The sequence below is a fragment of the Podarcis bocagei genome (genome assembly GCF_964188305.1).
Source record: "Podarcis bocagei genome assembly, chromosome: W".
NCBI classification, from domain to species: domain Eukaryota; kingdom Metazoa; phylum Chordata; class Lepidosauria; order Squamata; family Lacertidae; genus Podarcis; species Podarcis bocagei.
In genome coordinates, this window is record NC_138131.1 from 64,776,134 (window position 1) to 64,793,339 (window position 17,206).

Sequence of the window (17,206 nt, forward strand, 5' to 3'; positions counted from 1 at the left end):
CACAGAGCGGCTACACCAGTTGCAGAGCCAGGCGGGACTTGAGGGTCAACAGAGGCAGCAGCTAGAAGCCGGTGAGTGCCAGCCAGGACCATCCAGTTGGACTCTAAAGAGAGAGTCAGGAGAGATTGCTGGAGGCCCCACAGAAGGGGCTCAGCAAGCACCAGCAGAGATGGCAGATTTCCAGTCTTCCCAAGTTGTAAATATTGGGGGAGGCATCCCTTTTGAACTTCTCTCAGAAAGCAACTGGCTGAGTTGGTCAATTAAAATGCAGCAGTTGTTAAGGAGAGATGGACTATGGGACTGTGTTGAAACTGAGGTTTTGAGAACTGACTCTGCTGAGAAAAAACGGCTGGATGAAAGGGCCCGTGCCCAAATTATGCTGTGTTTGAGAAACTCTCAGTTATTGCATGTAGCAAATGCCAGCACAGCATTTGAGTGCTGGAATTTATTAAGGGCAATGCATGTCAGAGAAACTGCCGGAACTATCATTTCTCTGACCAGAAGGCTGTTCAGGACTGTTATGAAGGAAGGTGAGAGTTTGGCAACTCATCTTCAAATGCTGAAATCTCTGTTTCTTCAACTACAGCAGAGAGGTAAGCGTTATGATGAGACTGACCAAACCTACATTATCCTTTCAAGTTTGCCTGAAAGCTGGTTGCCTGTGATTAACAGCATGGAGAGTATGCGTCCCCGAGATCTGACCCTTGAGTATGTGGTTGGCAGATTGACCGAAGAAGCAGAAAGAAGGTCAGATAGGCAGGCTGAACTCCAAGAGCGGAGGAGTTACAGCCGAGGGGGCCAGCAGCAGAATCTGCCAATGGAGCAACGCCAAGGTTTGGACTTGGCCATGGCGGTGAGGAGATGCTATAGATGCAACCAACCCGGGCATCTCCAACGTCAATGCAGGGCAAGACTTCCAGGAGACGACATGGAGCAGAGACAGCAATCGACGCAGAAACGTAAGCAGAAGGGGTTCTCTTCAGGGAAGAAGAACACGCGTTCTACTCAGTTTGTGTCTGCATTTTCTAGGGAGGAGAGAAAGATACCTCGAGGAACATGGTTGCTGGACTCTGGCAGCAGCAGGATTATCTGCAATAGTCAGGAGGACTTTAAGACCCTGGAGAAGCCAGCTGATGGAAAAGACTCAATTTATCTTGCTGATGGTCGTAGAAGCAAGATTGATGGCCAGGGAACATGTTTCCTGCAGTGCTTGAACACTACTCTACCAGAGACTCTGTTTATCAGCAGTTTGGACTATTGTTTACTGTCTGTAAGCTGTTTGATTAATGCAGGGTATCGTGTTAAGTTCACGCAGGATGGCTGTCTGATAAAGAATGGAACTCAGGTATGTGGCCATGCAAAGTTGGAAAATGGGTTATATGTAATGCAGGACAAGCCTGTTAAAGCAGCCCAGGTGGTTCAGGATAATTCGCCAGTTCATAAGGGGTGTGTACATCAACTGCACAGAAAACTGGGTCACGCCAATTTCCGTGTGCTTTCAGAGATGCAAAAGGTGTGCAAGAACCTAAAAGTAAATAGCTGTAACTGTTTTCTAGATTGCAATGTATGTAAAATGGCCAAATCTAAGAGGAAGCCTGTGGCTTCTAAAAGCGACAGAGTATCTAAAGAGGTTTTAGAACTTGTCCATTGTGACGTGATAGGCCCTTTTCCACAGAAGACTGAAGGGGGCGCCAGATATGTTTTTCTGGTAATAGATGACAAATCACGTTTTAGTTGGCTGTTTTTGTTAAAGCAGAAATCTGAGTGTTTCCCCACATTCAGAGAATGGGTTGCCCAAGCTGAAAAGCTCTTCGCTCGGCCTGTTGTGCAGCTGCAAACAGATAGGGGCGGAGAATTTCTGAACAAACAATTTGGGACATGGTTGCGACGTAAGGGGATCACTCACCGTTTGACTAACCCTTATAGCCCTGCTGAAAATGGTCTGTGTGAAAGATGTGGGGCTGTGATACAGTCAGTAAAGGACTGCCTGCTAGTGGATGCAGGATTGGGCCACAACCATAGGCTGTGGGGCGAGGCTTTTCTGACCGCGAACTTTTTGATTAATAGAACCTGGTCTAGCTCTATAAAAGATATTCCATATTGTGTGTTGTTTGGGAAAGAACCAGAGTGGACAATGCTCCATAATTGGGGTTCTTGGGCACATGTAAATATCCCCAAAGCTCAGCGCCAGAAAGGGGGCGCTAGAGCACAGAAACTGCGGTTTGTGGGATATCAGTCCTATGGCAAAGGGTGGCGTTTCAATTTACGCCCAGGACGCGTGGTTCTGTCACGAAGCGCAGACTTCGCTGACCAGGACAGATGGACTGCGATCCATGCCAACCCTGACTGCCTACTGCCCCTGCAAGTAAGAGAAGAGGCTTCTTCTCAGCCATTGGCAACACAGGAGCAGAATGAGGAGGAGGCACAGATTTCCCCAAAAGATGTGGCAATAGATAATACTTCTCTAGAGGAAGAGGAAGAAGAGCCAGAGATAAGGGGGGAAGAAGAAGTAGTTGTACCTAAGCGCTCCCAGCGTTCAAACAAGGGTGTACCTCCTCAGCGTTTGACCCTAGGAGGAGTGAGAGTATGCAATGTGAGTTGTGTGGAACCACAAAGTTATAATGAAGTCTTAGACTTACCCCCTGGGGAACGTGCTTTGTGGGAACAAGCTATGAAAGAAGAAATGGACTCTTTTAAACGTAACAAAGTGTTTGAGGTCATAATGCCGCCACCTGGTGGCAGAGTGGTCACATGCAAGTGGGTTTACAAAAGGAAAACCCTTGCATCTGGGGAACCACGTTTTCGAGCCAGATTAGTAGCCAGAGGGTTCACTCAGATTAAAGGGGAGAGTTATGATGAAGTGTTTTCTCCCACGGTAAAGAGTGAAACTTTTCGTTTAATGCTTTCCATTGCTGCTGTAAGACAACTAGCAGTGCACCATTTTGATGTTGATGCTGCATATCTGCATGCAAATTTAGACCATGAAGTGTTAATGAGACAACCCCCTGGGTTTGAAGAGGAGAATGGTGCAGTCTGGCGTTTGAGAAAGGCTGTTTATGGTCTCAAACAAAGTGGAAGGTGTTGGAACCAGTGTTTAAATGAAGCCCTTGTAAAACTTGGTTTTAAAAGGAGTGTGGCTGATCCATGCCTGTACACCAAGGGGACAGGCAACAAATATCTAATGCTCTTAGTCTTTGTTGATGATTTGCTTGTGGCAGGGAGTTCCACAGATGAGATCCAGAAGCTCACAAGTCAACTAGAAAAGAGGTTTAAGCTTAAAGCCTTGGGGCCTGTAAGCAATTACTTGGGAGTAGAAGTAAGGCAGGAAGCTGATGGAAGCTTCCTATTGAGTCAGAAAGAGAAAATTCTTCATTTAATAGAGCAGTTTGGCATGGAAAACTGTAAGCCAGTTCAGACTCCCATGACACCAGATTTCCCAAAGACACCGTGTGATGATGAATTTGATCAGCCTGAATTGTATCACTCAAAAATAGGATCACTGTTGTATTTAAGCCAGTGGTCAAGGCCAGACATTGCATGTGCTACAAATGTTCTGAGCCAACGTGTATCTAAACCCAGTACTGCCGATTGGTGTGCTTTGAAAAGGCTTATCAGATATCTAAAGGGGACATTAAATGCATGTTTAAAGATATCTAGTACACAAGATGAAAAACTAGAAGTATTTGTTGATGCGGACTGGGGAAGCTGTGTAGCTACTAGAAAATCTACAAGTGGAATGGTTATGATGTTTGCCAATTCCATAATTGGATGGAGGTCAAAGAAACAAGGATTTGTTGCGACCTCATCATGTGAGGCAGAATATGGGAGCCTGTCGCTAGCATGCAAAGAAATCATGTGGTTTATACAGATACTAAAAGATCTAGATTGTAAAGTAGATTTGCCTATCCAAGTGTATGAAGATAGCCAATCGTGCATTGCATTAGCGGGCTCGGAAATAATGAAATCCGCATCAAAACATATTGCTATCCGTCATGCGAATGTGAGAGATTGTGTACAGAATGGGGTAATCAAACTGGAGTACTGTCAATCACAAGATAATATTGCTGATTTGTTTACCAAGCCTTTGCCAGCAACATGCCATAATGAATTGATGACAAAACTGGGTTTATGTATATAATGTATTGTTTCTGTTGGGGTTTTTCGCATTTAAGAAACAGAAGGGGTGTCACGGCTAAAACGGCCGCTGTTTCTTTAATGCGAATAAAGCTGGGTCAGCATGACTCAGCGGTCTGAACCAAGTTGTATATATAAGTGAGAAATGTTAGTTTGGGCTGTGGCTGGTGTTTGGGTTGGTTGGTGCTGGTGTGTATAGTTATTCAGTCATGTTTTGCACAAAGACTTTTAAGAATAAAACTCTGCAAGGATATTCCCGTGGACTCTTTTTGTGCCGACAAGGAGTCTGAGAAGATAAAGGGAGGTCAGAACCCTTTCCTTCTTTTTTTTGCTTTCTACAAACACTGACAGGACGTAGCCCACCTGGTCCTCTACCACCTCAGCATCTGCTGCAAGAAGAAGTACTTTGACTTTGAGCGCGAGATCCTGCCCTTCGCCAGCGAGAACTGGGACAGCCTCCTGCTGGGCGAGGTGAGAGGCCGGTGGGTGGGGGGAGGGATCCTGGGGGCAGGAGGAGAAGAGGGGGGGGGCGAGACTCCGAATCTCAGGGTTGTGGGTTCGAGTCCCAGGCGGGGCAAAACATTCTTGAATTGCAGGGGATGGGACCCGATAAAAGTCTAGGATCCCTTTAGTGTTGGGGATTGGCCGTGTGTTTTAAAATTCATCTTGTTTGTTTTTGCCCAGTTCTCTAATCTGTCAAGGTCGTTTTGAAGTGTGATCCTGTCCTCTGGGGTGTTAGCCACCCCTCCCAGTTTGGGGTCATCTGCAAATTTGATCAGGATGCCCTTGAGTCCATCATCCAAGTCGTCGATAAAGATGTTGAATAAGACCGGGCCCAAGACAGAACCCTGTGGCACCCCACTAGTCACTCTTCTCCAGGATGAAGAGGAACCATTGATGAGCACCCTTTGGGTTCGGTCAGTCAGCCAGTTACAAATCCACTGAGTGGTAGCATAGTCAAGACCGCATTTTACCAGCTTCTTTACAAGATCATGGGGCACCTTGTCAAATGCCTTGCTGAAATCAAGGTAGGCTACATCCACTGCATTCCCTTCATCTACCAGGCTTGTAATTCTGTCAAAAAACGAGATCAGGTTAGTCTAACATGACTTATTTTTCAGAAATCCATGCTGACTATTGGTGATCACAGCATTCCTTTCTAGGTGCGCACAGACTGTTTGCTTAATGATCTGCTCCAGAATCTTCCCTGGTATTGATGTCAGACTGACTGGGCGATAATTATTTGGGTCCTCTCTTTTCCCCTTTTTGAAAATAGGGACAACATTTGCCCTCCTCCAGTCTGCCGGGACTTCGCCTGTTCTCCAGGAATTCTCAAAGATGACTGCCAGTGGTTCTGAGATCACATCTGCCAGTTCTTTTAATACTCTTGGATGCAGTTCATCTGACCCTGGAGACTTGAATACATCTCGTTTCTCTCTGATCGGGGACAGAGGGTGGCGCTTGGGGGGGAATTGTCATCGCGTCACTCCTTGGTGTGTGGAGTGCCTCAGGGTGCGATTCTCTCCCCGATGCTTTTTAACATCTTTATGCGCCCCCTCGCCCAGCTTGTCCGGAGTTTTGGGCTGGGCTGCCATCAGTATGCTGATGACACCCAACTCTATCTGTCAGGGCTGCCACTCAGTCCCAGCTCACATAGGACCACGTTAGCCAGCGTTCCGGTTAAAAGAGTCTTTATTGGATTACAGGTTCCATTTCCAAACTGCAATGTGCAGCCCTACTTCTTCTAGGTCAGACCGGCGAAGACCCGTCTGAGTCTCCGCCTCTAGCACACCAGCTTAATACCCTAGCCTTGCTCCACCTCCTGCGCCTTTCCTTCCGTCTCTGGGTCCTTCTGCCCCCCCGGGGTCTCTTCTTTCCTACTCTCTTCTGACGCGGATCCCCCTGACCCTTCCGCCTCCTTGCGGCGGGCTTTGGGACCTGGCTCACTCTCTGGGCTGCTTACTGCGCCAGCTTCCGCTACATTTGAACTTGGCGCGCGCGCCCAACTCTCTACCTTCCTCTTGATCGTTTCGTCGCTCCCCGAGGTGGGCGTGACTACTCCTGACTCATGCCCTCCCTCCTTCTGAAAGCCTCCGGAACCCGATATCTGGTCCCCTTTCTCCCCGCTGCTCCCGGCTGGGCACGTGGGTCCCGATCTCCAACTGCTGCTCTCTGATCCCTCTCTGGACCCTTCTTCCTGGGGTGTCCCCCTGCTTTCCCCCCTTGCTCTGACCGCTGGCGCTCCCTTCTGGGAATCCTCGGACTCACTGGACAGGCTCGGTGATCTCGGGTCGTCATCCCCACTCATCTTTCCTTCGTATTCCTCCCCCTCGCTCTCTGTCTCCTCCCTTCTCTGCGTCTCTGCTCCTGAACCCCTGACATCCATCCCCCCCTCGAAGCCCCCCCTTCCCCCCCTCCCCGCTTTCAAGGGTGGTTGCTGGGTGCTCCATCATCACAGGAGTGAATGCCGGATACAGTTCGCTCCTCGTCGCTGGCCGCCAACTGAAGACCTCCGAGTCTTCCTCCTCGCGTTCGTCAACGGTGAGCTGCTCCGCCTCCATTTCAGTGCCGCCGTGCTCGAAACCGAGATCCTCCCCGCACACGTCCATGTCAGTCTCTGCGTCGGTCGCTTGACCTGGCATCTCCAGCCACCTCCGGCGCCACTGCTCCTCTGGCCGATCGTCCCACCAATACGAGGTGTCGGACGCCGAACCCTCCGGTGACCCCTCTGGGGAACGTGTGCCCTGTGCGGGCTCCCCGTCCGAGTCGAAGCCATGGAACGTGCTGGAGGAAAGTGTGGGCGTGAACAACCAGTCGTCGAAGAAGCCTGCTGGCATGGGTCTGTGTGGGAAAAGGGCATGAAACTCGTCCTTGAGCAGGGGTTCCTCCAAAGCGTAGTCTGGCACCCAGCTATTAGCACTGGCCCGGGTGCCCTCTCTGGCTAGGAGGTATTCTACTCCGTCTTCCCCCCATCTGGAGTCCAAAATCTCCGTGACTTCGTTGATGGGGTCCTGCTGTGGCAATCTCCCCGCCTCCGTCCGCTCCTGAGACGGACTCGGTGCCGTTCCTGGTTCCTGGAACCTGTGAGGTGTCCTGTAGGGAGTGAGCACCGACCTGTGGAACACCGGATGCATCCTGGAACCCTCCGGTAGCACCAGCCTGAAAGCTACTGGGTTGATCTGCGCTTCGACTTGGTATGGACCGAGTTGCTTGTGCCCCAACTTCTTCTTGGCTAACGATCTGGTCGGCACTGCGTGGGCTGCCAACCAGACCCAGTCTCCCACTCGTATCTCTTCGCCAACCCGCCTGTGCTTGTCAGCTTGCACCTTGTATGCGTGCTTCGCTAGCTCCAGCTGCCGTCGGAGTTGATCGTGGACCTCCTGCAACTCAGACGCGAAAGCGTCCGCCGTCTGCGGTTCCCCTTCCCCCACTCTGTCCAGTCCCGGGAAGGTTCTGGGATTCCTCCCATTGTTGGCGAAGAACGGCGTCACCCCTGTGGACACGTGCTTCGTGTTGTTGTAGGCGAACTCGGCGAGCGGCAGGTAATCCACCCACGTCGCAGGCTGTTGATTGGCATAGCATCTCAGGTACTGCTGCATGATGGCATTGACCCTCTCCGCTTGCCCGTTGGTCTGCGGGTGTCTCGCTGATGTCAGGTTGATCTTGACGTTCAGGAAGCCCATCAGCTTCTGCCAGAAATTCGAGATGAACTGGCGGCCGCGGTCGGACAGTATAGACCGCGGCAGCCCGTGCACTTTGAACACGTGATCTATGAACAGTTTGGCTGTTTGTTCTGCTGTGGCCACCTTCGCACACGGTATGAAATGTGCCATCTTGGTGAACAAGTCCACCACCACTAGTACAGCTGTCTTGCCTCTCGAGCTGGGTAGATCCGTGACAAAGTCCAGGGCCACCCTCTCCCACGGTTCAAACGGCGTTTGCAGCGGTTCCAGCAGTCCCGCCGGTGGTTTGTGCACCGGTTTGGCCCTCTGGCAGGTGTCGCACCTCGCGACGTAGTCCGCGACTTCCCCTCTCAGTCTGGGCCACCAAAAGTCCCTTGCGACTAATTCCACCGTTTTTTCTGTGCCAAAGTGCCCGGCCGTGGGTGCGTCGTGCAACTGCTGCAGTACCTTGGCGCGAAGTTCGTCTCCCGGCACGTAGATGGCCCCTTTACGTAAGAGCAAGCCGTCTCGTATCTGGAACTCGTCGCTCTTCGCCGTGCCCTTGTGCACCTCGGCCATCTTCGCCTGCGCGAATGAGTCGTCCTGCAACGCCCGCCGCACCGCATCCAGGTCTACTGTGGCTGAAGCGCACGCCCACGCTGTTGGCGCGAAGATGTGCATGGCTGCCGCTGGCGTCGCCTCTTCGAGGTATTGCGGTTTTCGGGACAGTGCATCCGCCATGATGTTGGTGTCGCCTGGGACGTACTCTATTCGGAAATCGAAGTCAGCAAAGAACTCCGCCCAACGTATCTGCCTCTGGTTCAGGAACTTCGCCGTGCGCCAGTGCTCCAGATTCTTGTGGTCCGTGCAGACCTGCACCGTGTGCTTGGCGCCGATCAGGAAGTGTCTCCACGCCTTGAAAGCTGCATGAATGGCAAGCAACTCCCTGTCCCAGATGGTGTAGTTCTGCTCCGACTTGCTGAGCTTTCTGGAGTAGAACGCTCCCGGCCTCCAGACCCCCTGTGGGTCCCTCTGCAGCAGGACAGCTCCCACTGCTCTATCGGACGCGTCTGTCTCTACCCGCATCGGTCTGCTGGGGTCGATATGCAGCAGTTGCTCTTCCGACGCGAAGAGACGCTTGAGTGCCTGAAAGGACTGCTCCGCCTGCTCCGTCCAGATGAATTTCTTTTTCTTGGAGCTTAGCGTGTCCGTAATAGCTGCCGTCTGCATCGCGAACCCCTTGATAAACTTGCGATAGAAGTTGGCGAAGCCGACAAACCGCTGGACCTCCTTCCGGTTGCGCGGGCTCTTCCAATCCAACACCGCGCGAACCTTGGCGCTGTCCATGGCTAGCCCCTTGTCCGACAACTTGTAACCCAAGAAATCCACCTCCTTCGTGTCGAACTGGCACTTCTCCAGTTTGGCGTACAGTCTATGCTGCTGCAACCTCTCCAGCACCTCCCGAACGTCTTGGTCATGCGCTTGCTGCGATTCGGAGAATATCAGGATGTCATCCAGAAAGCAGACGCACTTCTTGTAGAGGAGTCCCGCCAACACATGATGCATGAAAGCTTGAAAACAGTGAGAACCGTTTTGCAATCCAAACGGCATCACTCTGTATTCGTAGGTGCCCAGAGGCGTGAACATGGCTGTCTTCCACTCATCGCCCTCCCTCATGCGGATGAGATTGTACGCCCCTCGCAGGTCCAACTTGGTGAACACGCGTCCCTTGCGCACCGTCGCCAGTAGGTCGTCAATCCTGGGCATGGGGAAATCAGAGGGCTTGGTCATCTTGTTCAAGAGGCGAAAATCCACCACCAGTCTTTTTTGGGGCGTGTCCTTCTTCTTCACGAAGAAAACAGGACTGCCCCCTACTGCCCTGGACTCCCGGATGAAACCGCGCTCCAAATTGTGATCTATGAACTGTTTGAGTTCCTGTAGTTCGTCCTCAGACATGGAATACAGCTTCCCTTTCGGTAGCGTCACCCCTGGTAGGAGGTCAATCTTGCAGTCATATTGCCTGTGTGGTGGTAGCTTGTCTGCCTCCTTCTCGCAGAAGACCTCCAGAAAGTCTGCGTATTTGTGGGGGACTGCTTGCAACGTTCCCAACTGCAGTTGTGATTCCTCCTCCTCTCCCTCCTGTCTGGGCAGGATGCAGTGTTCTGCGCAGTAAGAGGAGCCGAAGATCAGCTGTCGCTGGTACCAAGCCAGTGTCGGACTGTGCCTGTCCAGCCAACTCATGCCCAACACAATGGGTGTGTCCGACAGTCGGGTGACATTAAAACTGATGACTTCCATGTGGTTACCAAGGCGCATCACCATTGGCGGCGTCTGCTTCACCACCTGCCCCCCCAGCAACTCTCTGCCATCCACTGTGACGACTTGCAGGGGCAGAGTGGCAGGTAATAGCTGTATAGCGTGCTGCTCCACAAAATCCTGCGCTATAAAGTCTGCGTTGCTTCCAGAATCCACAGAAAGCGGCACTTCGATAGTGACGCCATCGGGTAGCTGGAGAGATGCTGTGAGCTGCACTACTGGTTTGGGTGGGAGGGGGTCCGTGGGTTGCAAGATCGCTGGGGACTGCTTCAGTGATGCGTCTGGCTGGGCCCCAGTGCCTCTGTCTCCAGCCAGACATCGTCGTTTCCCTGCTGGGGTTCGCTGTGTTGCGTGGCCGCTTTCACCGTTGCGGAGGCTGCAGTGTGCTTGGAGCTCCTCTGGGGACACTCTTTCGCCAAGTGTTGAGAGCTGTCGCATATGTAACACTTCCGGGTCCCTCTAGGAGGTTTAGTCTTGACTGCCGCCGGTGCAGGGGCTCTGGTAGCTGACTGAGCCCTGGCGCCTCCCACCTCCATAGGTTCCACTCCCCCTCCTGGCGGAGGTGTGGATTGCGCACGCGCAGCTTCCCTGGGAACGAAAGAGAAACTTCTCGCTGCTTCGCGCCCTCCACGTCCTTCGTCTCTGCACCATGGACGTTCTTCCAGCCTCACCCCCACAGTCAGCGCCCTTTGGACCACCTCCTGCGTGCTCCGGGGCCTCTCCCCCCTCGCAATTTCGTCTTTAACAGCACTGCTCAGACCCTCCCAGAATAGGTCTCTGACTGGGGGGCGAATCCCGGTCCCATTCCAAGGCACTGACCAGCGCAAAAAAGCGGGCGTGGTACTGCCGTACGCTCGCCCTCCCTTGTTCCAGTCCATGAATCTCCCGTCGGGCAAGATCCACGTCAATGGTAGATAAAAAGCACGCATCCATCGCTTTGATAAAGGCATCTGCACTCTGAAGCGCCGGATCTTTATCCCTCCACAAATTGCGTAGCCACGCTTTAGCATCCCCATGCAAATGGGATAGTATAAACCCCACTTTCTCTTCCTCATCTCTAAAGTCTTTTGCCAGCAGTTGCAGTGCGCACATTACGTCTGCTCGAAAATTGGGGTACTGTTGTAAATTCCCATCGAAGTGAGCCACAAGCCCTCCTGCTCTCCGTGCCAACCCAACCCCCTCCGGTCTGGGTCCTGGCTGCCCATGCTTAACCAATGCTTCAAACCTGGCGTGGAGATCTCTGTAGGCGGCTGCCGCATCCTCCTCCCTTTTCTTGGATGCCTGTACCTCCGCGTTCAATTGGGTCACTGCCTGTTGCAGCGCTGAAATTTTCTCTGCTTCCGTCATCTCTGCCAACCGTTGTGAGCTTGCTCCCAAACACCAATTTCCTCCTCTCGCTGCTTCTGCCTCCGCTGCGAGGTATCAGGTGTCCGAAGCTAATGGAGACGGGTCTTACTGTCAGGGCTGCCACTCAGTCCCAGCTCACATAGGACCACGTTAGCCAGCGTTCCGGTTAAAAGAGTCTTTATTGGATTACAGGTTCCATTTCCAAACTGCAATGTGCAGCCCTACTTCTTCTAGGTCAGACCGGCGAAGACCCGTCTGAGTCTCCGCCTCTAGCACACCAGCTTAATACCCTAGCCTTGCTCCACCTCCTGCGCCTTTCCTTCCGTCTCTGGGTCCTTCTGCCCCCCGGGGTCTCTTCTTTCCTACTCTCTTCTGACGCGGATCCCCCTGACCCTTCCGCCTCCTTGCGGCGGGCTTTGGGACCTGGCTCACTCTCTGGGCTGCTTACTGCGCCAGCTTCCGCTACATTTGAACTTGGCGCGCGCGCCCAACTCTCTACCTTCCTCTTGATCGTTTCGTCGCTCCCCGAGGTGGGCGTGACTACTCCTGACTCATGCCCTCCCTCCTTCTGAAAGCCTCCGGAACCCGATATCTGGTCCCCTTTCTCCCCGCTGCTCCCGGCTGGGCACGTGGGTCCCGATCTCCAACTGCTGCTCTCTGATCCCTCTCTGGACCCTTCTTCCTGGGGTGTCCCCCTGCTTTCCCCCCTTGCTCTGTCCGCTGGCGCTCCCTTCTGGGAATCCTCGGACTCACTGGACAGGCTCGGTGATCTCGGGTCGTCATCCCCACTCATCTTTCCTTCGTATTCCTCCCCCTCGCTCTCTGTCTCCTCCCTTCTCTGCGTCTCTGCTCCTGAACCCCTGACACTATCTGTTGATGGATGGCCATCCTGACTCGGCCCCAGACACACTGACCAGATGTCTGGAAGCTGTGGCTGGATGGCTACGTGGGAGCCGGTTGAAGTTAAATCCTTCGAAGACAGAGGTCCTCTGGCTGGGGCGGGACGATATGGGATCGAGGGGGCAACTCCCATCTCTTGCGAGGGTGCAATTAGTGCCAGCACCGTCCGTTAAGAGTTTGGGTGTAATCTTCGATACCTCCCTCTCTATGGAGGCGCAGATTACAGCTATAACAAAGGCGGCATTTTTCCATCTCCGCCAAGCTAAGCAGTTGGCCCCTTATCTCTCTCGCCCTGACCTAGCCACTGTGATCCATGCGACGGTCACCTCCAGACTGGATTATTGTAACTCGCTCTACGTGGGGCTGCCCTTGAGACTGACCCAGAAACTCCAGCGGGTGCAGAATGCCGCGGCGAGACTCCTTATGGGGTCTTCGCTGCGAGATCACATTCATCCGGTACTATACCAGCTGCACTGGCTCCCGGTGGAGTACAGGATCAGGTTTAAGGTGCTGGTTTTAACCTTCAAAGCCCTACACGGCCTAGGACCCTCGTACCTACGGGACCGCCTCTCCCGGTATGCCCCACAGAGGAACCTACGGTCTGCAAATAATAACATCCTCAAGGTCCCAGGCCTCAGAGAGGTTAGGCTGGCTCAACTAGAGCCAGGGCCTTCTCGGCTGCGGCTCCAATCTGGTGGAATGCTCTGCCTCATGAGACCAGGGCCCTGCGGGACCTGACATCTTTCCGCAGGGCCTGCAAGACAGAGTTGTTCCGCCAGGCCTTTGGTCAGGGCGCAGCCTGACTCCCTCCTCTGGCAACCTGCACAGAATTTTGTTTAATCGGTTGCCATCAATTTGATTTTAACTAATTTTTATAATGAAATATTTTTAGAATGTGTTATTATTTGATTGTTTATTTGATTGTTGTTAGCCGCCCTGAGCCCGGCTTGGCTGGGGAGGGCAGGATATAAATAAAATTTTTTATTATTATTATTATTATTATTTAAACTAGCCAAGTATTCTTGTACTATCTCCTTAGTTATTCTGGGCTGTGTTTCCTTTGCTGAATCATTTGCTCCAAATTCTTCAGGTTGGGCATTCTTTTCTTTATCGGAGAAGACTGAGGCAAAGAAGGCATTGAGGAGTTCAGCCCTTTCTGTGTCCCCTGTTTGCATTTCACCATCTTCTCCTCTGAGTGACCCCACTGTTTCTTTGTTCTTCCTTTTGCTACGAACATACCCTACAAACATACCCATAGTCCTAGTATGCTTGGCTGCTCCTTTCCGCTGTATAGTAAACTTCAGAAGAGCATGATCACTCGCGCCTAATGATCCTTCCACTTCTACCCCACTAACCAGGTCATCAACATTGGTTAGGACCAGATCTAAAATGGCTGTTCCTCTTGTTGTTCCTCCCACTTTCTGGACAATGAAGTTGTCTGCAAGGCCAGTGAGGAATCTGTTTGACCTTATGCTCTTGGCTGAGTTTGACATCCAACAAATATCCGGGTAATTGAAGTCCCCCATTACTACTATCTCCCTTCCTTTTGCATGCTTGGCCATCTGTCCCAGGAAGGCATCATCTATGTCCTCCGTTTGGCTTGGGGATCTATAGTAAACTCCCACAATGAGGTCTCTGTTATTCTTCTCTCCCTTAATTTTGACCCAAATGCTCTCACTTTGGCTTTGAGGTTCTAAATCTTGGATCTCTTCACAGGTATACAGATCCCTGACATATAACGCCACTCCTCCTCCTTTCTTGTCTGGTCTGTTTCTCTGAAATAGATTGTATCCCCCCATTATTACATTCCAATCGTGGGACTTATCCCACCAGGTTTCAGTGATGCCTATTATGTCATATTTAGTTTGCTGTACCAAGAGCTCAAGCTCATCTTGTTTATTTCCCATGCTTTGCACATTAGTGTACAGACATTGAAGTCCATTAATAATTCCCCCGTGTCTCTTATTTAAGGATTTTTTCCTCCCACCACTAGGTCTGCGTGCTGTTTGCTCCATTTGGTCTATGACATTTGGATGATCATCTTCATTAATTGATAGACTCCTACCTTCAGGAGCACTGTCTCCCTCCCCCACATTAGTCAGTTTAAAGCCCTCCTGATGAGGTTTCTGAGATTTTTGGCAAAAACATTTCTCCCAACCATTGTGAGGTGCAGCCCATCGCTTGCCAGAAGTCCATCTTCAAGAAACTGCAGTCCGTGATCTAAGAATCCAAACCGTTCCTGTTTACACCATTTGCGAAGCCAGCTGTTCACTTCCACTATTTTTCCCTCTCTCCCTGGGCCACGTCGTTCAACTGGGAGGACAGATGAGATGACTACTGTGGGCAAGAAACCCATAAAAGAAATGGAGTGGCCCTCATAGTCAAAAAAAGAGTGGCGAAAGCTGTACTGGGATGCAATCTCAAAAATGATAGAATGATCTCGATACGAATCCAAGGCAGACCTTTTAACATCACAGTAATCCAAGTTTATGCACCAACCACTGAACTGAAATTGACCAATTCTATGAAGACTTACAACACCTTATAGAAATGACACCAAAGAAGGATGTTCTTCTCATTATAGGGGATTGGAATGCTAAAGTAGGGAGTCAAGAGATAAAAGGAACAACTGGCAAGTTTGGCCTTGGAGTTCAAAACAAAGCAGGGCAAAGGCTAATAGAGTTCTGCCAAGAGAACAAGCTGGTCACCACAAACACTCTTTCCCAACACACAAGAGACGACTCTACACATGGACATCACCAGATGGGCAGCATCGAAATCAGATTGATTATATTCTCTGCAGCCAAAGATGGAGAAGCTCTATACAGTCAGCAAAAACAAGACCTGGAGCTGACTGTGGCTCAGATCATCAGCTTCTTATAGCAAAATTCAAGCTTAAACTGAAGAAAGTAGGAAAAACCACTGGGCCGGTAAGATGCAATCTAAATCAAATCCCTTATGAATACACAGTGGAAGTGAGGAACAGGTTTAAGGATTTAGATTTGGTGGACAGAGTGCCTGAAGAACTATGGATGGAGGCTCGTAACATTATACAGGAGGCAGCAACGAAAACCATCCCAATGAAAAGGAAATGCAAGAAAGCAAAGTGGCTGTCCAACAAGGCCTTACAAATAGCGGGGGAGAGAAGGCAAGCAAAATGTGAGGGAGATAGTGAAAGATACAGGAAATTGAATGCAGATTTCAAAAAAAAATAGCAAGGAGAGACAAGAAGGCCTTCTTAAACGAGCAATGCAAAGAAATACAGTGGTGCCCCACAAGACGAATGCCTCGCAAGACGGAAAACTCGCTAGACGAAAGAGTTTTCCGTTTTGGAGGTGCTTCGCAAAACGAATCTCTTATGGGCTTGCTTCGCAAGACGACAATGTCTTGCGAGTTCCTGCTGGTTTTTTTCTCCCCCCCCCCTTTTTCTAAGCCGCTAAGCCGCTTATCAGCTGATCCGATCACCAGATAAGCCGCTAAAAGCCTCTAAAAGCCTCTAATAGCGCTAATAGCGCTAATCCGCTAATCCTTCAATGGGCTTGTTTCGCAAGATGAAAAAAACTGCTAGACGAAGAGAATCACAGAACGGATTCTTTTCATCTTGCGAGGCACCACTGTATAGGAAAACGACAGAATGGGAAGAACCAGAGATCTGTTCAAGAAAACTGGAGATATGAAAGGAACATTTTGTACAAAGATTACCATAATAAAAGACAAAAGTGGAAAGGACCTAACAGAAGCAGAAGACATCAAGAAGAGGTGGCAAGAATACACAGAGGAATTATACCAGAAAGATATGGATGTCTTGTACACCCCAGGTAGTGTGGTTGCTGACCTTGAGCCAGACAGCCTATGGCAAGTTCTTAAAGAACTGGGAGTGCCTCATCTGTCTCCTGAGAAATCTCTATGTGGGACAAGAAGCTACAGTTAGAACTGGATATGGAACAACTGATTGGTTCAAAATTGGGAAAGGAGTACGACAAGGCTATACATGGTCTCCCTGCTTATTTAACTTATATCCATAATTCATCATGCGAAAGGCTGGGCTGGATGAGATTGCCAGAAGAAATATAGAATCATAGAATCATAGAGTTGGAAGAGACCACAAGGGCCATCGAGTCCAACCCCCTGCCAAGCAGGAAACACCATCAGAGCACTCCTGACATATGGTTGTCAAGCCTCTGCTTAAAGACCTCCAAAGTAGGAGACTCCACCACACTCCTTGGCAGCAAATTCCACCGTCAAACAGCTCTTACTGTCAGGAAGTTCTTCCTAATGTTTAGGTGGAATCTTCTTTCTTGTAGTTTGGATCCATTGCTCCGTGTCCGCTTCTCTGGAGCAGCAGAAAACAACCTTTCTCCCTCCTCTATGTGACATCCTTTTATATATTTGAACATGGCTATCATATCACCCCTTAACCTCCTCTTCTCCAGGCTAAACATGCCCAGCTCCCTTAGCCGTTCCTCATAAGGCATCGTTTCCAGGCCTTTGACCATTTTGGTTGCCCTCCTCTGGACACGTTCCAGTTTGTCAGTGTCCTTCTTGAACTGTGGTCCCAGAACTGGACACAGTACTCCAGGTGAGGTCTGACCAGAGCAGAATACAGTGGCACTATTACTTCCCTTGATCTAGATGCTATACTCCTATTGATGCAGCCCAGAATTGCATTGGCTTTTTTAGCTGCCGCGTCACACTGTTAGCTCATGTCAAGTTTGTGGTCCACCAAGACTCCTAGATCCTTTTCACATGTACTGCTCTCAAGCCAGGTGTCACCCATCTTGTATTTGTGCCTCTCATTTTTTTTGCCCAAGTGCAATACTTTACATTTCTCCCTGTTAAAATTCATC